Source organism: Microcaecilia unicolor, chromosome 2, assembly GCF_901765095.1.
Source record: "Microcaecilia unicolor chromosome 2, aMicUni1.1, whole genome shotgun sequence".
In the NCBI taxonomy this organism is placed as follows: Eukaryota; Metazoa; Chordata; class Amphibia; order Gymnophiona; family Siphonopidae; genus Microcaecilia; species Microcaecilia unicolor.
In genome coordinates, this window is record NC_044032.1 from 348,601,234 (window position 1) to 348,610,684 (window position 9,451).

Consider the following 9,451-nt stretch of genomic DNA (forward strand, 5'->3'; position numbering starts at 1 on the left):
AGCTTCTTTTGTAGCAGAGAGCAGGAAGCAGTGATGTTAGACTTCTGGATGGGTCAATGGGAGGAGCTAAGTCTCCAGCAGAAGCTGCTTTCCTAGCAGAGTCAGAAAGCAGGAAGCAGTGATGTTAGACTTCTGGATGGGTCAATGGGAGGAGTCAAGTCCTTAGCAGAAGTTGCTTTTGTGGCAGCATCAGAATGTAGGAGCTTGTGATGTCACATTAGTAGGTGGGCCAACGAGAGGAACCAACTCAGGAGCCAAAGCAGCTTTTGTTACACAGACAGAGAGCAGGAGCCAATGATGTCAGTCTTCAGGGCAGGTGAATGGGAGGTGCCAAATCAGGGGCAAAAGCTGGTTTTGCAGCAGAGTCAGAAAATAGGAGCCATTGCTTGCAAACTATAAAAAAGAGAAGAGAGCAGGTAACAATACAGAGTCAACTACCAACGCCAGTATAGCATCTCACGCAGCAGGACTGGGTAGTCAATTAAATATCCAGTATAGATGAGATCACCCTTCTGGCTGTCCAATGGGAGGAGCTGATTCAGGAGAAGAAGCTGCTTTTGTCAGTGATGTCAAACTACTAGGTGGGCCAATGGGAGGAGCCAGTGGGACTAACTTAATACATGATATGTTTAGCTTTCAAAGGTACCCTTCTTCTTCAGATTGTAAATAAGCAAATGTTGACAAATATCAGAATATATCATTGAAACACAAACTCATTCCAATGACAGTCTCACAGGAAGAGGGAGGGATGTCTTATATGAGAACCAGAGAGAGCAGGGTGGTTGGGAGACAGGGTTAGACAGATGGCTGATAAGAGAGTAACAAAACAGTTTATATTGGGATAGAAAGCCCAGATCTTTGTTAAGCCCTGTCTGGTGGGTGTCAAAATATTTCATCATTTTCACTTCAAAGATCTTACATTCCTGGATTATCTTAATATTTCCTTTTAGTATTCTTACCATAAGATGATTGATGCAGTGCTCTGGTTTTGTAAGGTGCTGTTCCACAGAGATGGCATCCCGGTTGAAATTGGAATATTTAATATTATGTCTATGCAAATTGAGCCTTGTCTTTAGCATCTGGCTTCTTCTCCAGTATAGCACCATTCTTCACACATTTTACATTGAATGATATATACCACATGTGATGTCAGCCTTGTAAGCGTTTCAATGGGAGCAGCTGAGTTCAGAGCAGAAGCCATTTTTGTAGCGGAGTCAGAAAGCAAGAGCCAGTGATGTGAGACTTCTGGGAAGGTCAATGGGAATAGCTGAGTCAGAAGCAGAAGCTGTTTGCAGCAGAGTCCGAAAACAGGAGCCACTGGTATCAGACTAAAAAACAGAGAAGAGAACAGATAATAATACAGAGTGCAACATCAGTATAACAACATCTCATGCCACAACTGAGTGGTCAGTTAAATGTTCAGTAATGATGAGATCACCTTTTGGTGGGGGACAATGGGAAGAGCGGACGCATGAGCAGAAGCTTCTTTTGTAGCAGAGAGCAGGAAGCAGTGATGTTAGACTTCTGGATGGGTCAATGGGAGGAGCTAAGTCTCCAGCAGAAGCTGCTTTCCTAGCAGAGTCAGAAAGCAGGAAGCAGTGATGTTAGACTTCTGGATGGGTCAATGGGAGGAGTCAAGTCCTTAGCAGAAGTTGCTTTTGTGGCAGCATCAGAATGTAAGAGCTTGTGATGTCACATTAGTAGGTGGGCCAACGAGAGGAACCAACTCAGGAGCCAAAGCAGCTTTTGTTACACAGACAGAGAGCAGGAGCCAATGATGTCAGTCTTCAGGGCAGGTGAATGGGAGGTGCCAAATCAGGGGCAAAAGCTGGTTTTGCAGCAGAGTCAGAAAATAGGAGCCATTGCTTGCAAACTATAAAAAAGAGAAGAGAGCAGGTAACAATACAGAGTCAACTACCAACGCCAGTACAGCATCTCACGCAGCAGGACTGGGTAGTCAATTAAATATCCAGTATAGATGAGATCACCCTTCTGGCTGTCCAATGGGAGGAGCTGATTCAGGAGAAGAAGCTGCTTTTGTCAGTGATGTCAAACTACTAGGTGGGCCAATGGGAGGAGCCAGTGGGACTAACTTAATACATGATATGTTTAGCTTTCAAAGGTACCCTTCTTCTTCAGATTGTAAATAAGCAAATGTTGACAAATATCAGAATATATCATTGAAACACAAACTCATTCCAATGACAGTCTCACAGGAAGAGGGAGGGATGTCTTATATGAGAACCAGAGAGAGCAGGGTGGTTGGGAGACAGGGTTAGACAGATGGCTGATAAGAGAGTAACAAAACAGTTTATATTGGGATAGAAAGCCCAGATCTTTGTTAAGCCCTGTCTGGTGGGTGTCAAAATATTTCATCATTTTCACTTCAAAGATCTTACATTCCTGGATTATCTTAATATTTCCTTTTAGTATTCTTACCATAAGATGATTGATGCAGTGCTCTGGTTTTGTAAGGTGCTGTTCCACAGAGATGGCATCCCGGTTGAAATTGGAATATTTAATATTATGTCTATGCAAATTGAGCCTTGTCTTTAGCATCTGGCTTCTTCTCCAGTATAGCACCATTCTTCACACATTTTACATTGAATGATATATACCACATGTGATGTCAGCCTTGTAAGCGTTTCAATGGGAGCAGCTGAGTTCAGAGCAGAAGCCATTTTTGTAGCGGAGTCAGAAAGCAAGAGCCAGTGATGTGAGACTTCTGGGAAGGTCAATGGGAATAGCTGAGTCAGAAGCAGAAGCTGTGTTTGCAGCAGAGTCCGAAAACAGGAGCCACTGATATCAGACTAAAAAACAGAGAAGAGAACAGATAATAATACAGAGTGCAACATCAGTATAACAACATCTCATGCCACAACTGAGTGGTCAGTTAAATGTTCAGTAATGATGAGATCACCTTTTGGTGGGGGACAATGGGAAGAGCGGACGCATGAGCAGAAGCTTCTTTTGTAGCAGAGAGCAGGAAGCAGTGATGTTAGACTTCTGGATGGGTCAATGGGAGGAGCTAAGTCTCCAGCAGAAGCTGCTTTCCTAGCAGAGTCAGAAAGCAGGAAGCAGTGATGTTAGACTTCTGGATGGGTCAATGGGAGGAGTCAAGTCCTTAGCAGAAGTTGCTTTTGTGGCAGCATCAGAATGTAAGAGCTTGTGATGTCACATTAGTAGGTGGGCCAACGAGAGGAACCAACTCAGGAGCCAAAGCAGCTTTTGCTACACAGACAGAGAGCAGGAGCCAATGATGTCAGTCTTCAGGGCAGGTGAATGGGAGGTGCCAAATCAGGGGCAAAAGCTGGTTTTGCAGCAGAGTCAAAAAATAGGAGCCATTGCTTGCAAACTATAAAAAAGAGAAGAGAGCAGGTAACAATACAGAGTCAACTACCAACGCCAGTACAGCATCTCACGCAGCAGGACTGGGTAGTCAATTAAATATCCAGTATAGATGAGATCACCCTTCTGGCTGTCCAATGGGAGGAGCTGATTCGGGAGAAGAAGCTGCTTTTGTCAGTGATGTCAAACCAGGGGCGTATCTGGACTCCGGCGGTAGGGGGGGCCAGAGCCAGAGGGAGGGGGCACATTTTAGCCCCCCCCCCCCCGCCGCCGAGTCCCCACCGCCGAGCCCCCACCGCCACCAATGACTCTCTCCACCCCCCTCCCGCCGCCAACCCTCCCCCGCTGCCGTTGCTTACTTTTGCTGGCGGGGGACCCCAACCCCCGCCAGCCGAGGTCTGCTTCCACCTGCCGCTGCCGTAAAAACTTCTTCTTCAGCCGGCGGGGGACCCCAAACCCCCGCCAGCCGCCCCGCGGTGTTTAAAATTCATCTTCGGCCTCCGTGGCCGTGCTGCTCTGATAGGCGCTGTTGAAATCCACTTCGGAGTCTGACGTCGTTGTACGTTGTACGTGCTGCGACGTCAGACTCCGAAGTGGATTTCAACAGCGCCTATCAGAGCAGCACGGCCACGGAGGCCGAAGATGAATTTTAAACACCGCGGGGCGGCTGGCGGGGGTTTGGGGTCCCCCGCCGGCTGAAGAAGAAGTTTTTACGGCAGCGGCAGGTGGAAGCAGACCTCGGCTGGCGGGGGTTGGGGTCCCCCGCCAGCAAAAGTAAGCAACGGCAGCGGGGGAGGGTTGATGGCGGGAGGGGGGTCCAGGGCAAAATCTGCGGGGGCCCAGGCCCCTGAGGCCCCACGCAGATACGCCCCTGTGTCAAACTACTAGGTGGGCCAATGGGAGGAGCCGACTAGAGCAGAAGCTGCTTTCGTAGCAAAGTCAATAAGTAGAAATAAATCAAAACATAGAAAGACAATAAGATGATACCTTTTTATTGGACTAACTTAATACATGATATGTTTAGATTTCAAAGGTACCCTTCTTCTTCAGATTGTAAATAAGCAAATGTTGACAAATATCAGAATATATCATTGAAACACAAACTCATTCCAATGACAGTCTCACAGGAAGAGGGAGGGATGTCTTATATGAGAACCAGAGAGAGCAGGGTGGTTGGGAGACAGGGTTAGACAGATGGCTGATAAGAGAGTAACAAAACAGTTTATATTGGGATAGAAAGCCCAGATCTTTGTTAAGCCCTGTCTGGTGGGTGTCAAAATATTTCATCATTTTCACTTCAAAGATCTTACATTCCTGGATTATCTTAATATTTCCTTTTAGTATTCTTACCATAAGATGATTGATGCAGTGCTCTGGTTATGCCACAGAGATGGCATCCCGGTTGAAATTGGAATATTTAATATTATGTCTATGCAAATTGAGCCTTGTCTTTAGCATCTGGCTTCTTCTCCAGTATAGCACCATTCTTCACACATTTTACATTGAATGATATATACCACATGTGATGTCAGCCTTGTAAGCGTTTCAATGGGAGCAGCTGAGTTCAGAGCAGAAGCCATTTTTGTAGCGGAGTCAGAAAGCAAGAGCCAGTGATGTGAGACTTCTGGGAAGGTCAATGGGAATAGCTGAGTCAGAAGCAGAAGCTGTGTTTGCAGCAGAGTCCGAAAACAGGAGCCACTGATATCAGACTAAAAAACAGAGAAGAGAACAGATAATAATACAGAGTGCAACATCAGTATAACAACATCTCATGCCACAACTGAGTGGTCAGTTAAATGTTCAGTAATGATGAGATCACCTTTTGGTGGGGGACAATGGGAAGAGCGGACGCATGAGCAGAAGCTTCTTTTGTAGCAGAGAGCAGGAAGCAGTGATGTTAGACTTCTGGATGGGTCAATGGGAGGAGCTAAGTCTCCAGCAGAAGCTGCTTTCCTAGCAGAGTCAGAAAGCAGGAAGCAGTGATGTTAGACTTCTGGATGGGTCAATGGGAGGAGTCAAGTCCTTAGCAGAAGTTGCTTTTGTGGCAGCATCAGAATGTAAGAGCTTGTGATGTCACATTAGTAGGTGGGCCAACGAGAGGAACCAACTCAGGAGCCAAAGCAGCTTTTGTTACACAGACAGAGAGCAGGAGCCAATGATGTCAGTCTTCAGGGCAGGTGAATGGGAGGTGCCAAATCAGGGGCAAAAGCTGGTTTTGCAGCAGAGTCAAAAAATAGGAGCCATTGCTTGCAAACTATAAAAAAGAGAAGAGAGCAGGTAACAATACAGAGTCAACTACCAACGCCAGTACAGCATCTCACGCAGCAGGACTGGGTAGTCAATTAAATATCCAGTATAGATGAGATCACCCTTCTGGCTGTCCAATGGGAGGAGCTGATTCGGGAGAAGAAGCTGCTTTTGTCAGTGATGTCAAACCAGGGGCGTATCTGGACTCCGGCGGTAGGGGGGGCCAGAGCCAGAGGGAGGGGGCACATTTTAGCCCCCCCCCCCCGCCGCCGAGTCCCCACCGCCGAGCCCCCACCGCCACCAATGACTCTCTCCACCCCCCTCCCGCCGCCAACCCTCCCCCGCTGCCGTTGCTTACTTTTGCTGGCGGGGGACCCCAACCCCCGCCAGCCGAGGTCTGCTTCCACCTGCCGCTGCCGTAAAAACTTCTTCTTCAGCCGGCGGGGGACCCCAAACCCCCGCCAGCCGCCCCGCGGTGTTTAAAATTCATCTTCGGCCTCCGTGGCCGTGCTGCTCTGATAGGCGCTGTTGAAATCCACTTCGGAGTCTGACGTCGTTGTACGTTGTACGTGCTGCGACGTCAGACTCCGAAGTGGATTTCAACAGCGCCTATCAGAGCAGCACGGCCACGGAGGCCGAAGATGAATTTTAAACACCGCGGGGCGGCTGGCGGGGGTTTGGGGTCCCCCGCCGGCTGAAGAAGAAGTTTTTACGGCAGCGGCAGGTGGAAGCAGACCTCGGCTGGCGGGGGTTGGGGTCCCCCGCCAGCAAAAGTAAGCAACGGCAGCGGGGGAGGGTTGATGGCGGGAGGGGGGTCCAGGGCAAAATCTGCGGGGGCCCAGGCCCCTGAGGCCCCACGCAGATACGCCCCTGTGTCAAACTACTAGGTGGGCCAATGGGAGGAGCCGACTAGAGCAGAAGCTGCTTTCGTAGCAGAGTCAATAAGTAGAAATAAATCAAAACATAGAAAGACAATAAGATGATACCTTTTTATTGGACTAACTTAATACATGATATGTTTAGCTTTCAAAGGTACCCTTCTTCTTCAGATTGTAAATAAGCAAATGTTGACAAATATCAGAATATATCATTGAAACACAAACTCATTCCAATGACAGTCTCACAGGAAGAGGGAGGGATGTCTTATATGAGAACCAGAGAGAGCAGGGTGGTTGGGAGACAGGGTTAGACAGATGGCTGATAAGAGAGTAACAAAACAGTTTATATTGGGATAGAAAGCCCAGATCTTTGTTAAGCCCTGTCTGGTGGGTGTCAAAATATTTCATCATTTTCACTTCAAAGATCTTACATTCCTGGATTATCTTAATATTTCCTTTTAGTATTCTTACCATAAGATGATTGATGCAGTGCTCTGGTTTTGTAAGGTGCTGTTCCACAGAGATGGCATCCCGGTTGAAATTGGAATATTTAATATTATGTCTATGCAAATTGAGCCTTGTCTTTAGCATCTGGCTTCTTCTCCAGTATAGCACCATTCTTCACACATTTTACATTGAATGATATATACCACATGTGATGTCAGCCTTGTAAGCGTTTCAATGGGAGCAGCTGAGTTCAGAGCAGAAGCCATTTTTGTAGCGGAGTCAGAAAGCAAGAGCCAGTGATGTGAGACTTCTGGGAAGGTCAATGGGAATAGCTGAGTCAGAAGCAGAAGCTGTGTTTGCAGCAGAGTCCGAAAACAGGAGCCACTGATATCAGACTAAAAAACAGAGAAGAGAACAGATAATAATACAGAGTGCAACATCAGTATAACAACATCTCATGCCACAACTGAGTGGTCAGTTAAATGTTCAGTAATGATGAGATCACCTTTTGGTGGGGGACAATGGGAAGAGCGGACGCATGAGCAGAAGCTTCTTTTGTAGCAGAGAGCAGGAAGCAGTGATGTTAGACTTCTGGATGGGTCAATGGGAGGAGCTAAGTCTCCAGCAGAAGCTGCTTTCCTAGCAGAGTCAGAAAGCAGGAAGCAGTGATGTTAGACTTCTGGATGGGTCAATGGGAGGAGTCAAGTCCTTAGCAGAAGTTGCTTTTGTGGCAGCATCAGAATGTAAGAGCTTGTGATGTCACATTAGTAGGTGGGCCAACGAGAGGAACCAACTCAGGAGCCAAAGCAGCTTTTGTTACACAGACAGAGAGCAGGAGCCAATGATGTCAGTCTTCAGGGCAGGTGAATGGGAGGTGCCAAATCAGGGGCAAAAGCTGGTTTTGCAGCAGAGTCAGAAAATAGGAGCCATTGCTTGCAAACTATAAAAAAGAGAAGAGAGCAGGTAACAATACAGAGTCAACTACCAACGCCAGTACAGCATCTCACGCAGCAGGACTGGGTAGTCAATTAAATATCCAGTATAGATGAGATCACCCTTCTGGCTGTCCAATGGGAGGAGCTGATTCAGGAGAAGAAGCTGCTTTTGTCAGTGATGTCAAACTACTAGGTGGGCCAATGGGAGGAGCCAGTGGGACTAACTTAATACATGATATGTTTAGCTTTCAAAGGTACCCTTCTTCTTCAGATTGTAAATAAGCAAATGTTGACAAATATCAGAATATATCATTGAAACACAAACTCATTCCAATGACAGTCTCACAGGAAGAGGGAGGGATGTCTTATATGAGAACCAGAGAGAGCAGGGTGGTTGGGAGACAGGGTTAGACAGATGGCTGATAAGAGAGTAACAAAACAGTTTATATTGGGATAGAAAGCCCAGATCTTTGTTAAGCCCTGTCTGGTGGGTGTCAAAATATTTCATCATTTTCACTTCAAAGATCTTACATTCCTGGATTATCTTAATATTTCCTTTTAGTATTCTTACCATAAGATGATTGATGCAGTGCTCTGGTTTTGTAAGGTGCTGTTCCACAGAGATGGCATCCCGGTTGAAATTGGAATATTTAATATTATGTCTATGCAAATTGAGCCTTGTCTTTAGCATCTGGCTTCTTCTCCAGTATAGCACCATTCTTCACACATTTTACATTGAATGATATATACCACATTTGAAGATAAGCATGTGAAGGATCCCCTTATGCTGAATGTTTTTCTCATGTGAGTGACTGTAGGATCATGTGCAATGTGTTGTTGGCACAGTTTGAAGCTAGGTGTATTGTAGGGGCATGTGCCATTCTCTTTTTGAGCTTCTATTGGGAGTTTGCTTTTCACTACTTTGTGTTTTAAATTAGGTGGGTGTCTGAAGGCCAGCACTGGTAGGGCTGGGAATATCTCTTTTAGCAATTCATCCTCCTGGAGTATAGTGGCTGTAGATCTCTTATAATTCTCACTTTTTCTAGTTCTGGTTTGTATATCACTACAAGAGGGATTCTCTCTGTGGCTTTTTCTTCCTTGTATTGCAGTAGGTTTTCTCTAGGTATTTTAATGGAAGAGGCAATACCCTTGGAGATTATTCTGAGGTTGTTGATGGCGGCTATGTTCCCATGGATCCAGTCCCCGGCTTTTGCTGTGGAGGCGCAGGGGGCTGCTTAGGCGCACGCTGTTGACGAGAACGAGCGCGCTGGGGCTGTCCCTGTGCCTGTCGAGGCCTTCGGGCTGGCTGAGTGTACCTACGCTTGTTGTAGGCGTAGGGTGTAGCCTGCCAGGCCCGGGAAAAACGTCCACCTGCTGAGGTGGATGCTGAAGGCGCCCGGTGGGAGAACTTGTCGAGAGCGGTTTCCCGCTGGTGTAGTTGGTCCACCAACTGCTCGACCTTCTCGCCAAAGATGTTATCCCCCCGGCAAGGGACATCCGCCAGTCGTTGCTGGGTGCGGTTGTCCAGGTCAGAGGCACGCAGCCAGGAGAGTCTGCGCATCACTATACCTCGGGCCGCAGCTCGAGATGCCACAT

At 47.1% G+C, this 9,451-nt stretch overlaps 2 long non-coding RNA genes across 2 annotated transcripts; both read right to left on the reverse strand.

Moving 5' to 3' along the window:
* Positions 1-259: 259 nt before the first annotated feature.
* Positions 260-3,334, reverse strand: LOC115462462. The gene is made up of 5 exons (XR_003940862.1): positions 2,921-3,334; positions 2,440-2,810; positions 1,439-1,873; positions 960-1,328; positions 260-393 (listed from the first exon to the last, which is right to left on the reverse strand). It is a non-coding gene; the product is annotated as an uncharacterized LOC115462462 (long non-coding RNA).
* Positions 3,335-4,755: 1,421 nt separating this feature from the next.
* LOC115462463 lies at positions 4,756-8,670 on the reverse strand. The gene is made up of 5 exons (XR_003940863.1): positions 8,427-8,670; positions 7,426-7,860; positions 6,945-7,315; positions 5,168-5,602; positions 4,756-5,057 (listed from the first exon to the last, which is right to left on the reverse strand). It is a non-coding gene; the product is annotated as an uncharacterized LOC115462463 (long non-coding RNA).
* Positions 8,671-9,451: the final 781 nt, after the last annotated feature.